Genomic DNA, 16,438 nt, shown 5'->3' with positions numbered 1-16,438 from the left:
CTTTACTCTTTAGCTCTTGTTTTTATTCAATGATCTGTATTTATTTTTGTGTAATTAGAGATGTAATTTTTCACTGCACGTTACTTTTAAAATCCCAGATATGAAATCTCATATGGACATTAATTTTAATTTGTCATTGATTTTTTTCTTAGAAGCAACATTGGAAGAGAAAAATTTTCCTCTAATTTTCAAATTTTATGACCTTAAATGTCATGGGTAGCAAAAATGCCACGTTGGCATAACAATGATTTTGAGTAAAAAAATGTGAAGAAATAGATACCCCCCAAAAAAAGCTCTCTGCCCTCCACCTACTTTCCTAAAATTAGGAAGTAAATTTGCAAAAGTGCTCCTCTTCACCTCTGTACCAGGAAGGACGAAAGTTAATCACCAGAGACAACTTTAGATCCTTGTCATCCTGGAGATGGGATGGTACCAGAAGGATCTGCATAATAAACTTTATCAACTAGACTTCGTCTACCACTAGTTTTTCATATATTTGCATTTCCACAATTTACTATTCCTAGAGGTTAAAAGTCCCTTTCCTCTGCCTTGTCACTTCTTTAAAAATTTATTTTTCCTTTGGTATAGAAGTCCGAGTTCTAACCAAACCTTTAAGTTACTCATCCCTGAGTTTCTCTCATCTACATATGAGATATACACACTAGTAAACTTCTGTTAGTTTTTTGCTCATTAATCTATCTTTTGTTGCAGAGCTTCAACTGAGAATCTAGAAGAGAGTAGATGGAAAAATATTTTTCCCTCCCCTCCAAATGCAAGAATAATCTTACATGAGTCCAGGAGGAAGGTAAGTAATATTAAAGATACAGGAAGATGAATGGCTTCAGATTTTGCCTTTTAGACTTTCAGAAGACAAAGGTTTAGATGAAAATCAACACAAATCTAGGATAAACAAAGCAATTACAAGGAGTGGTAAGTCCCAGATATGCTAATTTTGGTCTCTGCAGGTCATAGAAAACAGAATTAAGACATAGGGACTGAAAAAGATTGTTAACTAAGTCCTTCATCTTTAAAAATGAGAAGTAATAAATAATTTAAGATTCAAACTAAGTGGAACATAATTTTAAAAAATGAACACTATGACAAAAAAATCAAGAGCAGTAAAGCGTTTGAAAAAAAGAAAAAAGATTGGTCAGCTGAGCTATTCATTGTGAAAACCTTGAGGTATAACCAAAGAATATCCAAAAACATTTCTGCCATCAAAACATTACCTTTAAGATTAATATTAAGAAATAAAGGAAATGAAGCCTAAAATATAAACAGATTCACTTTTTAATGTGACTTTTATCATTTACTTAAAAATCTGCAGTCATAAAACATAAAAAGAACATTCACCAACCAGGACCAAGTGACTACTCTCCCACAAGTTCTTAACACGTTACAGTAAATTGTTATAGGCATAACCAACATCACACACACACACACACACACACACACACACACACACACACGATGCACACATTCTTCCCAGCTTTCTTGCAATGGTTCGGGATCCATTCGTGAGAGATGTTTTTGTAGCCACAAGTTAAACAAATTTAGAAAAGAAAATAGAATAAAATAGCATTTAAGCATATGACCTCAAACTAGGGAAGCAATAATATACATAGTAAAGATAGATGATGATGGATGGATAGGTAAATCATAGACAGATGATAAACAGGTGGATGGATGGATAGATAAATAGACAGATAGATACATACATACATACATACATACAAAGAAAGATTTCAATTAATGTGCACTCAAAAAAAGATTAATCACAATATTCACTCAGAATATTTAACTGTAGAAAGGTGATATTCCAAGGCCATCAACAGGCTAATGCAGGTCTGCAAATGTTTATCTCTGACAAGATGAGTACTGAAATTGAGAGTAAGTCTTTAGAAACTTTTCTAGACATTTGGCAAAGAAATTTCATGTCTGTTGAATCTGATGATAAAAAAAGAGCTGCATTTTATGCCTTTTTAATAATTTTTGTAGTAATTGATTTTTATTCTATTTTATGAAAGAATCAGCATTAGAAATTTAAAAAAATAAAATTATCCTTTTCCCACAGGTAGTTTGAGAAACTTTGAATAAAATTATATTTGGTCTTGGGGAAGCTAGGGATTCTTCCTTCTGTTGTGGTTATACAAAACATACATTTTATGGGCCTATCATTTTATTTTTGCAGGGATCATAATTGCTTACTATCAATGTAAGAGAAGAGAAATTACAGGAGGTAGGTGAGCTGAGAGAAAGGAAAAAATACCCTCCTGTTTAGTAGTTACAAGTTAGAACTGTAGGCAAAGTGTAACATTAGGAAATACAGCTGCTGGTTGACCAGTAGTTTGCCCATTTGTACCAATAGTCTTGAGGTTATTATTTTTTTTTTTTTGTATCTATACAGTTTTTCAAAACTTTGTTGTGGACTTCATTCTGTTATTCATAGACATGACAAGATAACTTGTCCCTTTAACTTCTGGGCTAAAGCTACGTTTTAGACTAAAGGACAAGGAAAATGTAAGCATCCCTTTTAGGCTTTGGGGAATTAGTGGTATCTGTGACATTAGCCTCACTTTGTTTTGGTGGCACTTTTTATGTGCTGTGGTTTGCTGTCCATGCAGGGCAAAGCTGACCTCCAATGGGATGTATGCAAGCAAAAGGTGCCCAAGAGTATAAAGAACTAAAATCTTTATGCAAAAACAAAAGAAGATGTAAACCTCAAGTGTACCTCCACCCATTTACATTTCTTAGCTCCAAACCACAAACAGAACAAAAAAGTACTTTCCCAGACTTGTTTTTTTGTCACGTTTTCTGAGAAAAGACATGGTTAACTCTTAAATGCACTGTCCTGGCCTTACTCTTAGATGTTGATGTTTTCGTAAAATTGATAACAGTTGACTGCTCTTAGAGAGCATCTGCCTCGCCCCCCAAACCACATCCCTGTTTCTTGGTCCACTGGTCCTATGACCAGACTTGAACTACAGGACCTATAATGTACAAAATCTCTGCAAATTGCCAGATGTCAAGGCTACTTCACATTTAGACCAACCTTCATGCTAGCAACACATACAGTTTTTTTTTTTTTTTCTCACCTCTATAACCTCTAAGAAGAAGTTTTTGTAAAATTAGGGCACAGTCCATTTTGCTGCCAGGCAGTTGTCTCTCCAGAATTCCTTTACATGGACTTTGTCTATGGACGAGAGTATATGGCTAATATGAAATTCAGTGCTGTAGAAAATAGGATAGAAGTAAATCCTAAAACAAATTAAGCTCTTTTTGTTGTAGAATCTAAGGAAACCCCAAGCGTTGCAGTTAAATTCTTAAATACTAGTGACAGCCAGAGTGTGAAATGAATGGATTCCATTTCTGGCAGCAAAAACTGAGTACCTACAAATTAATGCATTAAGAAAGAGATGTTTTTTAAACACACACATACCCCACCCTAAATGTACAAGAACACCCACATCAGTGGAGAGGGAAAGCCTCCATGAGACTGAAAAGGCTTTAAAATACCTATATTATTCTAAGTGGCAATCCATGTCAGTGGTATTATTTCTGAGTCCTGTCATCCCCCATCCACACTCCATCCTAACTTCCACCACTAGATTGAATTATCCTAAAATAGAAACCTTATGATATATCCAATGGTCTAAAAGCTCTTCATCCCCCAAACTCCACCCTTGCCATAGCACAGAAAAGGCCAAATTCCAAAGTCATACAAGTGGCCCCATCCATTCTTGATGTAGCTCCACTTACTTTTTAGAAATTCATAATTATTAAATTTTTGTTGTTATTTATGGCAGTAAGAACATTTACCATAAGACCTGTCCTTTTAACAAATTTGTAAGTGTACAATATCGTTAACCATAGGCACGATGTTGTACAGCCGATCTCCAGAACATGTTTTTCTTGCATAATTGAAACTTTATGCATATCGAACAGTAACTCCCCATTTCATCCTCCTTCCAGCCCCTGGAAGCTACCTTTCCACTGTCTACTTCTATGAGATTATTTTGGATATTCGTGTAAGTCAAATCATACTGTATCTTTCCTTCTGTGACTGGTTTATTTCACTTAGCAAAATGTCCTTCGAGTTCACCCATGTTGTTGCACTTACTTTTTATATTAATTTTCTGGTCTCCTCAGAGTTGCTCATTTATTGACCTCCAATGTCTATGTTATAGGCTCCCCAACCCTGCACTTTTTTATTTGTGTGCCTTTTCATGAAGCTTTTCTACATTTTTGCAATTTAGACTACTTATCCTTTCATCACAGGGCATTCAGTCTTATCTGCTGCCATTTATTGAAACTTTATACTTCATTTTGACATTTCTTGTTGGGTTTGTCTGTACTGCAATTTGCAAGTTTGTGTGTTTCTGTCTAAAGTTTCCAATTAGGTTAAACACATGTCTTACACCACATTTGTATCTCTCATAGTATTTAGTGCAATGTCTTACATGTAGTAATTGTGCAGTAAATACTGTTTAATCGATTGAATGGTTGTAAACTCCTTGAGGGAAGATTTTATTTGGTTTACTATCCCCAAAGCCTGGGAAGTCCCTAACATATAGTAAATGCTCAGTAAATATTGTGTTGTGTATGAGGAGAAACAGAAAGAGGAAGTTAGATGATTCTGCTAAGACCACACATTGCTGAATACAGAGGTCAATTCTCAGTTCTCTTCTTACTTGACCTAAATGCTTTTGATGCAGCTGATAACTTCTTCCTACTAAAAATGCTCCCTTTTCTAGATTTCCAGCATATTCCTTGTCTTGGTTTTTCTCCTATGTCACTGACTGTTTCTTCTCAGTCTAATTTGCTAACTTTTTGTCTTCTCCCAGTTGCTTTATCTGCAATGTGTTAGGGGTCAGTCAGTCTTCTTCTCTTCTCTTAACTACATTCACTCCCTAGGGGATCTCATTAGTTCACGACTTTAAAAATCCCACATGTTGCTGACTCCCATATTTACATCTTCAACCTTGACACCTTCACCAGCTCCAAAGCTACGGTGTCCTATTGCCTACTTGTTGTTTCCACCGAGATGGCCAAGAGTGTTTCTAACGAATATACCCCTAGTCTTCCTCCTTAAGCCTGCCCTCTAGCAGTATTCTCCATCTCAGTTCAAAATGGAAACATCCTTTTCTAGTATCTCAAACATTATTGGCAATCTCATCTCTTATATCTCAATCTATGAGGAAACACTGTTGTGCTCTACTTTCAAAATATTTACAGACAGCAACACCTTCTCATCTCCCACCCCTCTACCTATCCAACCTGAAACATAACCATTGTTTACGTGAATTGTTACCAAAGTATGCACAGTTTATTCCCCACATGGCAGCCAGAGGGCTCCTTTTAGAATGGAAGTCAGATCATGTCACTCCTCTTTCACAACCCCAGAACAGCTCTCTCTTTCACTCAAAGCAAAACTCAAAGTTGTTACAAGAAAATATCCTATTGAACTTCCCAAATCCTCTATGACTTCATCTCCTGCTAATTTCCCTCCTGCTCACATTCCTCTAGCTACCATGTTCTCCTTTTTATTTATTTTAGTTATCTATTGCTCCATAACAAGCCACCCAGAATTAAGTGGCTTAAAACAATTTGTTATGTTCTCTATTGGGTCTGTGGATTAACTGACTTCAACTGGGCATTTGTGCTTTAAGGCTTCTTGTGTAGTTACAGTCCAATGTCAGCTGAGTCTGAAATCATCTGAAGGATCCATGGGCTGACGTCCACGGTAGCTTGCTCACTCCAGTGACTGACAGTTGATGCTGAGAGCTGAGGTGGGATTGTGGATAAGAGCACCTACATGCCTCTGGTCATGGCCTTTCCACATGCCTTGGGCTTCTCATAGCACAGCATCTATGGCATTCAGTGTTCTGAGGGTCAGAGTCCCAAGAGCAAGTGTTATAGGAGGCAGGAAGTAGAAGTTGCCAAGCCAGTTAAAAACTATGCTTGGAACTGGCCAATCAACACTTCTACCATATTCTACTAGTTAAAGCAGTTACCAGTACTGCCAGGATTTGAGCGCATGGAGTAATAAACTCCACTTGCTCGTGGTAACATGGCAAGGTCACATTGCAAAGGAGCGTGTGGGATAGAAGATATTATCAGGGAAGTCTCTGGAAAATCCTATTCTTCAAACACAACAACTGCACTCTCACCTCAGTGCTTGCAGTAGCCTTTCCCTCTGCCTAGAATGCTTTTCTCTTGATATCAGCATGTTTTGCTTCTTCACAGCTTTCTAGACTTTGCTCTCTCACTTACTTCAACTCTGCTATTATGTCACCTTCTCAATGAGCTCTTCCTGGACCACTCTACTGAACATGACGCATAAACAGTCTCCTTGGTGATCAAGGGCTCACCATTGCCCATTAGCATTGGCTTGACCAAACTTCAGCCAGACTTCTCCCCTCCCTACAGTCCCCTACATTTTGACTTGCCCTCAAGTTTAAATAAGCACTAAGCACCTCAGGTGCAGAATATCCTCCTCAACACTCGTTCCAAAAATCAGCCGACCACAAAGAAAAACATTTCTCTGCTGAAACAACCTGATTTTGCCACCTTCTTACCCTGCCCTCTTGCCTTTTGCCCCTACAAACTTCCCTGTTAGTTTTACCTCTCCCTCTCTCCAAAAGATATGTCCTCTTCTGTTTGATTTTGAAACACTTGAGATTTCTGAGATGGAAGCATTCTCCCTGCTGTTTAAGTAAAGTTTCCATTTACCTAAGTCTGCATTCATTTTGATTGAACACCTAGCACTCTCAATACTGTTTATCCTACACCCGTTTTTCACATTACACAATACCTTTTACATACTAAATGTTGTCTCTATTTAACTTCAACTATTTATTATGTTTATTGTCTCTCGCCCTCCATTAGGATATAAACTGCCTGACAGCAGGATGCCTTTCTGTTTCATCTATTGAATTCCCATCACCTACTACAAACATGGTAAGTGCTCAGAAAGCCTTTGTGAATTTAATGGATAAACTTACTCTTACCTGTGATGTGATACGAACAGGTTTTGTCTAATACATAGATACAGAATAAAGAGATATTCGCTACTGGTTCTGCCAGGATCTCATTCTCCACTCCAGTTAACAGAATCTCTGACATGTTCCTTGAGCTTGTTTCAAATTCTTGTTTCAATCATCTAACTCCTGTAAAACTGTCCTGTTTTTCTTTTCCCTTCCTAACTTCTTTTCCTCTCTGCCCTTCAACTCAGCTCAGAAACTGGGGCTTCATGATTTGTGGACAGTTGTCCCTGATGCTGTTAACCCAAAGGCTTTTCAATCATTTCCTCTGGGTAGATCACTGTGCACTTCTGTTGAACTCAGATCCCAGCTGTACCAGCCACCTGTCTAGCCCTTCCCTATCAAATCCCAGGTATACCAGCCATCTGTCCAACCCAGCTTTCCTCCTTCCTTGGGCAGGTACCATTCCTGTTTCTGACACCTCCAGTCATCCATGTCCTACTTTAGTGAACAAAGTGCCTTATAACCACATCCTAGACAGAAGAAAAGAAGTATCATTGCTTCATGATCATGCATAGGTAATATTTGTGGAGTGACTTTGTGTCAAAAAGATCTGGAGGCACAGTGGTTTTACATTCTAAGTTATTCACCTATTCCAAGGACTTTGGCAAAGGGAGAGGAAAGAATCAAAAGTTTTATGATGATCATAATGAGTTTCAGGTCATGACCACATAATTCACCTTGTTATCACACACTGCTGATCCTTTAGGTAAAATACCAGAGCCCCAGTAAAACGAATGAGATACCAATGCCTGAGAGTTTCACCCAAGCATCGCTAATTAAGGGTTATCTTCAAATGCATTCAAGCTACACAAGTCTCTTGAGTTTGCATAATTGAGCTGGAAATCAGTTGAAGGAAATTTATGGGATTTTTAGCCCAGGAGGGAAAGCAAGAAAGTTGGAAAACTCAAAACCATGGGGAAACAAAACAAAAACACACACAAAAAAACTTCCTTCACATTGAAAAATGAAGGTTTTGTTTCTTACTCTTTTTTTTTTTTCACGTAAGAAAAGTCTTACACTATCTTTTATATCCTCTTTGTCTTGTTTTCCAATTTTTAGACCTCCAAATGAGGTAGAGAGTGAAAGAAACAGCATTAGAATCCAAGTCAGAAGTCTTGGGTTATACCTTCCCCTACTCAATAACTGAGTCTCATATACGAAATATAAATAAAAATTACTGTATCTACTCCATGGGGTAATAACGTGGATTAAACAAGAGGACGAATTGAAAATACAACAAGTCCTCAATGTCATCTACAGGTTCTTGAAAACTGTGACTTTAAGTGAAAGGATTTATAACAAAATAGGTTCATTGATACAAAGTTCCTACTGCATATTTTTGGTCACAGAAACATCACCAAACTTCTAAATAAAAACCAAAACACTTCTAATGGTAAACACTGAAACAAATGTGAGTGTGCTCTCTCTCTCTCTCTTTCTCTCATATATATTTTTTATATATATAAAATGTATATGAAAAATCTTTCATATATAATATTTCATATATATGAAATATTTTATATATATATATAGTCTTTCAAATAAGATAATTGTTTACCCCATTATTTCAGTTCAGGGTCTTGGGTGGCTGGAGGCTATCCCAGCACTTATGACCGGGACATAGAAGTCCATGGTGGCCTGCAACCTTGTTTGGAATTAGAATATGGAGCTGAACCCATTCTTGGCCTCAAGGGAAGCTTGGACAGTCTTGCGAGTGAGGAGGCAACAATGAAAGTGGAAAGTTGGGGCTCTAGAAAGCATGAGGCTCTCTATTGTATCCAGAATACAGAAATATAAAAAGCTATTACAACTTAACAACAAAAATGCAAACAACTCATTTATAAAATAAGCAAAGGACTTGAATAGACATAGCTCCAAAGAAGGTATACAACTAACTGATAAGCACATGAAAAGATGAGCAAAGAGAGCAGAGGGATGAGATGTTATGAATTAAATAGGATGGAGATATGATGGTAACTTAGACTGCATGGCCTGTTGTATTTCAAAGAATAAAGAGCCTTCTAAACCTTTGCATAGAAACACAATCATAGGGTTTAAGCAGCAAGGGTTTTTTTCTTTGTATAATAAGTATATAAAGGTTATACAATTGACAACACAGTCTCTATAAAAAGCTTTTTTAGCCACTCCAATCCTCAGTTTCTTCTATGAACTGTCCACGCTATTTGCCCAACCATTTATTTTTTACAAAATTTCCTTAATTTTTTCCAGTTAAAAAATTTGAGTTGTCATTTAATTTTGCATGTAATTTTGCCTGACCTTTATCTATGTTTTAAGCAACTTGAGCACTGGAAATTTGTTTATTTTGTATCCTCCAGAGTATGAAGCATGATTCTTTTCCCTAAAATAGTAGCATTTGTGATTTTAAATTCTATCTGCTGGATGAATCAATACAAGTAAGTAGAAGATAGAATAATACCTCATCTACGAGAATTCACCACGCTAGCAGTCTTATCTATTAGAAATATATGAAAGAATCAATAAGTAAGAAAAAAAAGCTTTCAAATAACCAAAATAAATGTTACTAAACCATGTTTGCCATCTTAAATGAGTATTAAATAAGTAAAGGCAAAACCTAAGATGATTACATCTAGGAATTATTTTACAATATGACACAGGAATTAAGTATAGCATCAATAACCTTTGACCAAGTGAAACAGGCTTTTTTTAGAGAGCATAAACTTGTATTATTTTTTCACCCAAACCCAAGCAGCCTAACCCCCTCTCCTTGCCATAGAGAGAAGCCATTATCAGATAACAAAGAGCTTAAGCAAAGTAATTTTGCAGAGTATACTTTGAAGGAGGAAAAAAAAATCCTTCAAATTTCAGCATTTGTATGGATGAATGCAATAGGCAATAGAAACATAAATAGCTTTTTTTAAAGTTCAATAAATGAAAGCTGTTCATAATTGGTGTTCTACAAGGAATTACAAACAAAGAATTTGAGAAGTCTCTGGAGTTACACTTTCCACACAGATACAAGGTAGTGACTTATCTGAAACAGAATTATTTGACACACCTGGCATGGGCAAGCATGAAGCACAGAAGAGATTCAGCAAAATGCGTAAAATCAGAAATGAATTAGTAAGAACATCTAAGCAAGCACAAGACAGCAGTATTACCCAGAATACATTACTAAAGGACTCACTGTCACCTGAGTGGGCTGAGATGGGAGGCATCGACCTGTTACAGCCTTATCAGGATATCATTTTACTGTGAGATGATAACATTGTGCTTAAGTAAACCAATTAGTAAGTCATTCACAGTTGATTTTATGTATTAAATTAGTCATTTGTAACTAGTTCTTTAAGTTATCTTTAAAAAGCATCAACTAAAAAGCACTGTTCAGATATTGTTAGAAAGAGGTTTTATATAGCAATTGCAGGTACAACTTAGTTGCTCGAAATGATGGAAGCTCACAAATGGAGAAAAAGATGATTTAATAATTTTTTTCTTCAAAATGTACAAACAGAAATAAATCACAATTAGAAATGCAAAGAAAAGTTAATTTAAAAACCTAAAAAGATGGCTCTGGTAAAAACAAAATAAGCACATTTTGAAAATTAAAAAACATGCATTTTAAAACCTAAACTTCCAGAACCCCACCTTGTTATGTCAACATTAGCAACTTAAATAAGATTAAATTAAAAAGTAATATTTTGGGTTTGGCTGCAACAGAATATGGGTGTTACCTAGACTGTTCTTCCTCCCTTCACAAAGGTAAACAACTATGAAATGGAACAAAATAGGTGAAGCATTTTTTGGAGGAGGACTATAATGCTAGCAAAAAAGCAAACACATGTGGTGAGCTCAATGTTTTCTCAACTTTCTGCCATAGGGAACTTTCAGGGATCTGCATGTCACAAGGAGATGGAACCCAAGGAGAGCACAGCAGTGTTGCTGAGCTGGGATGGCAGAGATTAAAGTTGAAGGCTGCGAATGCAAACTGGAATTTGCAGGGCAAATTAACAAAGAGAAGGGTACTATTCAGACAAGAGTCCTCAGAATGCTCTATGGGGAAATCTGAGTGGGTCCTTGGCCCAAAGCTGGGCTGTACATATATAGAGCAAGTCTCTTCTAGAGCTCACAGGAAATACCACAGTGCTTACCAACTGTATTTCTGAGTACAAAGGAAATACATTAGAATTCAACAACTAAAAACATAAAATATGCAAATATTTAGAAATTAAACAACACACTTCCAAACAGCACATAGGTTGAAAAAGAAATCACAAAGGACATTAAAGTATTTGAAACAATCATAGTGAAAACACAGCAAATAAAAAAATTATTCATAACTAAGGCAGTGCTAGAGGAAATTTTACAACTTTATAGAAATAAAAGACTAAGAGTGGTTCATGTTTCCACATTCAAAGGTTGGAAAAAGAAATGCAAAGTAAATCCAAAGTAAATAGAAGGAAGAAAATAATCAATATGAAAAACTACATCGATAAAATAGTATACAAACATTTTAGAAAGTAAGAAAGCCAAAAGCAGAATTTTTAAAAGAACACCAAATATTTCCAGAGCTCATCTTATGCACCATGCTTTCTGCCATGTGTTGATGACACAGATGAAGAAAATGCAGTCCATCTGCTCCTGTCCCCAAGTTCACCATATTTGAGCTTTCAGTCATGTATTTCACAAAATGACTTCCATATAATACATCTGAGAGTTCGTCTCTCCAGCAGTACCTAGAACACAGTAGAAGCTCAATAAATATGTGTTGAATGGATGAATGAATTTTTTCCTTGAACACATGGGGAGGGCCACAGAGAGGAAGGGACTTTCCCTAAGGTCACCAATGTCTTACTTGGTACAGCCTGGATTCTGTCCTCCGTACCAGACAACATTCTCTGCCTTGGCCAGCTCAGACTTTAGTCTCAACTCTCTTATCCCATTAGAGAACCTTAATAACTAGTTCTGTGTTTAAATTGCCTGGCACCCATCTTGGAAAGGCATTTCATTAGCATTCCTGTTTGTGTAATGCCAGCTTCCCAGCCAAGGAGCCCACTGACAGATGAGCCTGGGGAGAGTGAGTGAGCACACAGACTCACATTGGAACTTGCAGCTCCACTTAGCACAGGGGAGCTGAGCCGTATTGACTCACACCAGCAAAAGCCACCTTTCTCAAATTCTCTCACCTCCCCAGCATTGTCCCTGTTACCTGATTGCACCTGGCGAATCAAATTTTCTTGGGGTAGAGCCCAAATATAATTGAGTCAACAGGACTATTTCCTACTAGTGGAGAACTAAGCCTTTGCAATGGAAAATACAGAGGGAAAAAACAACCAATATTGTCATAAGCCAACACATAAGACACATTCAAATTTTAGCAACTCAGATTAGAAGGGAGGCAGAAACAGCTACAGCTACTGGGGGAAATGGGAGGATGCCTAGGAAGGAAATGGTTATAGTCGCTGGCACTTGAAAAGGCATAGTATGTCCTATCTCCAAAAGAATAAAAATAATAGAAATTACTTATATAGCATGCACTATATGTCAGGAACTATTATAAACACTTTGTAAAATAAATATAAATTATTTAATCTTCACAGCAACCACACAACATAAATACTGTAATAGCCCCCACTTTACAGATGGCAAAACTAAGTCAGAGACGGGTTAAGTCACTTAAATTCACAGAGCAAATAAGTGGTAGAATCTAGGCAGTCTGGTTCCAAAGTCAATGCTTTTACCGATCCCTCAACCCCATACTACATGAAGAATTGATTTTACTGTGAACATGGGCTCCTAATTAGATAAGTAGACCAGCTCTGGAATTCTCCTTCAGAGGTCAAAAACTTACAAAATAGCAAGCACTCTGCAGCTCAAGCCTTGCAGACAGCTAAGCAATGATAAGACCAGTTGTATCTACTCCTTCCTTCTCTATTCATTCACTATTAGTCATTTGACCCATTAGAGTTTGTAGATACGAACTGAGTTTGTACTCTGAAGAGATGGCAAACAGTTTTTTGAAATTGAATCACAAATTTTGATTTGCCAACTACCATAATCTAGTTTCACAGAGAGTGGAGACCATCCGAGATTCAGAGAGGGCAAGCAAATGTTTAGATAGTAGCTGTCTGTGAGTAGATAACATGATCTGTGCCAGCCATGCTATGCTGTCCCTGCTTTAATGGAGATTCTGGTCTAAAAGGAAAGACCAGTATTAATTACCTAATCCATTAGTGAATGTTACCTGCAAAACAAGTGAGGGGCTCTGAAGGAAACGAAGACAGGTCAATATCAGGGACTCATAATGGAAGCTGAGCTGGCCCTGGGGCAGCAGAAGGGCTTGCCTTGAGAAACAGGTGCTTGGGTTGAGAGCTGAAAGGTGAAAAGCCTTTTTTTTAGGTGGCACAAGAGAGATGAGAAGAGAATTCTAGGTAGAATAAACAACACTTGCAAAGGCAAGAGAGAGCAGGCTCTGAAGCCTCCTGGTATGGCCGGCCCCAAGTCAGGGAGCAGGGTATGAAATAAGTTGAGGCTGGAGTGGGAAGGAGAGGCAGGCCATGCAGCAACTGACAGATTCATGATCTCTGTGCAAAGAGCACTGGGGAGCCATGGAAAGACATAGCCAGAACAGTGGCATGAAGCAAGAAACACCCAATGCATCCAATAAGTGACTAGACTAATACTCAAACTCAGATCCTTTGCCCTTCTTCCCCCCAGTCTCCATCCTCACTGCATTTTATCAGCCCAGGAAGTTTAGCCAGTAGAGGTCCTCACCAAGCCACGCAAATCACAGAGCTTCAGGGTTGGCAGGGACTTGGCTATCTTGGAGACACACCCACTAGCTAAGCACTCCCATGTCCTCTCTGCATCCCAGCCCATCCCCGGTCTGTGTGAAACTAGATATCTGGACTCAGCATATGCTTAATAGCTGGGTCATCTCTAGCAACTTAAATCACTTCTATGAGCCTCCCTTGCTACACCTGCACTACGGGAGTGCTAGTGTCAATTGACTATTAAGATAATGAAGGTGATGTTTTCAGCACCATATCCAATCTTTAGTAGATGCCCAAAGAGTGATGATTTAATCTGAATTCAGTCATTCATCTTGAGCTATATCTTTCTCCCAACTCAGCTGTGACAGTTCCAAGACATCATCATGTGTATCAGACAGACCTTATCATTAAGTCCAGTAGTCCACTAAATAATTATGCATGTTATAGCAGCCCATAGCTAAAGCGGAAATAAAAAATAATAATAAACTTACCCACAGTGGAGAAAGGAGGAAGTGAAGAAATCTTATCTTTCTGGTATAATTTTCCATTGTTTTATTCCTTGAAAAATAGCCAGCATAATTTTGCATGGTGTTCAAAAAATGAAAGTCGACTCACCAAAAGACAAAGAGTTCAATATTTCTGTTGAAAATAAACATTTGAAAACAGTATCTATTCATATTTATGTATATTTATTCATCTATTCAATTTATAATTTCAGGCTCATTCCACACTAAGTGTTCTGAATCAAAAGATGAACACAATACAGTGCCATTCTTCAAGGACTTCACAGTCTACAGTAAAGGGATATAGTTAAACAAATAACTGCAGAATTGGAAATTGGAGCTGATGTGCTTGGAAGTGTTTTGAACAAGGGGCATGACTGTGACTCTCTCTGCTTTTGCAAACTTCAGGAAAACCTTTACTCACAGGTGAGTTCCACCTGAGGTTAATTTGAAGCTTGTGTTCTGAATTTGCCAACTAAGATTAAGAAGGAAACATATTGATAGCAAGAAGAATAGCCTGTGCAAGGAAATGAAGGCCCAAGAAGGATGTGTTTTCTCAGAAGCCTGGAAAGGCATCTCCTTCTCAATCTCCAGGGAAATCAAAATAGACACTCAGTGATGGGTCCTGAGCATTTTCAGAACCAAGGAAAGTTCTAAATTACTGGAATTGGATATGTTAAATCAAGACTATCATGACAACCTGACTTCAAGTCTTATTTGCTGAAAGTGCAAAGCAGAGGACATGACCATTTTGTGTGTGCAGCACCCTTGTGATCTCACAAGGACGATGCTTAATGACATATGGAAACCCGTTGGGTAATTAAATAGTCTGCGGCTAATTGCATCCGACTGTGTTATTCTAATGGGATGGGTTGAGATGTGCAATGGATAGGAGAAAACAGGTTTCCAGAATTGCAATGGGTGACTGTTTGCTCTGACCTTGATTGAATTTGAACATAGGGCACAGGATGCAGTGGGGCGCAAGTTGACAGCCAGCACATGAGGAGTACGGCAGACTAATTTGTCAGTCTGGCTTACAAAGGTGTCTTGTATTCATTTCAGGACAAATCTAACTGCTGTGATTCTGCCTTTTCCTCCAAGTAAAGGCTTATCTTCTTCTTCCCAAGCTAAATGCATCCGCAGAGCCTTCCAGCTCAACATCACTATTTGTGTGGAACTTTCATATAATTCCTTCTAAAAAACACAAATATTCTCAGTTGCTCCTCACAATTTTGAATGGTTACTATTATCCCTCATCCAGCCTCATTTTGCAGATGAAGAAATCAAACCTCAGAGAAGCTGAGTAGTCTACTGGTTACAAAGTGATGGAATCATGACTCGTGTCCATGTCATTCTACTTGCAAATCCAGTGTCCTGCTGGACTCTGCTCTCACATTTTAGTTGGGAGAGGCCTGGGAGAACTGTTTGTGCCTTTAGGCAGACACATAGATCCTGAGGTGGCCCAGGCTGATGAGAGCAAATATTAAGAAAATGGAGATGGTTAGACTCAATGACTATTATCATTTTCACTTTACAGTTGAAAATACAGAACCTCAGGGTGAAGCCCTAACTTCCCACAGCAGATGTGGTCTATGAGGAGGAAGAAGCGGATGCATGGACCAGTCCTGTTATGAAGACAAGTTTCATGGTGCTACTGTGCCTCCATGAGCTCCTGTGGCCCAGAAGCTGGCATCCTGTGAGTGGGTAGGTTGATGATTATGTCAACTAACCCTGCAGGGATTTACGCTGACGTTGAGTTCCACTCACACATTAGTACAGCTCCATAGGTTGTAGGACATTTTCCAGGCTGGAGCAAATAAGTTATTGCTTTCAGTAAATCCCCTCCCTCCTTCTCTTCCTTTTATCTCAGATTTGGGATGATGGAGTGGGCTGAGTTTTAAGACTATTCTCTGTCTGTTTATAATATTCTCTGGGTGACCACATCTGCAGAAACCTCTTGCAGTATTGAAGTCCAAATCCAACACAACTCTGTCACCAATCTATAAGCTCCATTTACCTCCATATTCCTAGTGAGTACATCATAACATCAGAGATACACAAAAAGCTGGGCGCGGTGGCTCACGCCTGTAATCCCAGCACTTTGGGAGGCCGAGGAGGGCGGATCACAAGGTCAGGAGAT

The 16,438-nt window shown here is 38.1% G+C and overlaps 1 long non-coding RNA gene across 1 annotated transcript; it reads left to right on the top strand.

The window, feature by feature from the left end:
• Positions 1-218: 218 nt before the first annotated feature.
• On the top strand, positions 219-16,365 carry LOC100938704 (uncharacterized). Its single transcript, XR_008509277.2, has 5 exons — positions 219-805; positions 3,973-4,028; positions 6,889-6,960; positions 14,514-14,724; positions 15,836-16,365. It is a non-coding gene; the product is annotated as an uncharacterized LOC100938704 (long non-coding RNA).
• Positions 16,366-16,438: the final 73 nt, after the last annotated feature.

This window comes from Pongo abelii, chromosome 7, assembly GCF_028885655.2.
Source record: "Pongo abelii isolate AG06213 chromosome 7, NHGRI_mPonAbe1-v2.0_pri, whole genome shotgun sequence".
Lineage (NCBI taxonomy): Eukaryota > Metazoa > Chordata > Mammalia > Primates > Hominidae > Pongo > Pongo abelii.
Note: the sequence above shows the minus strand (reverse complement) of the source record. Positions and strands in the feature narration are given on the sequence as shown.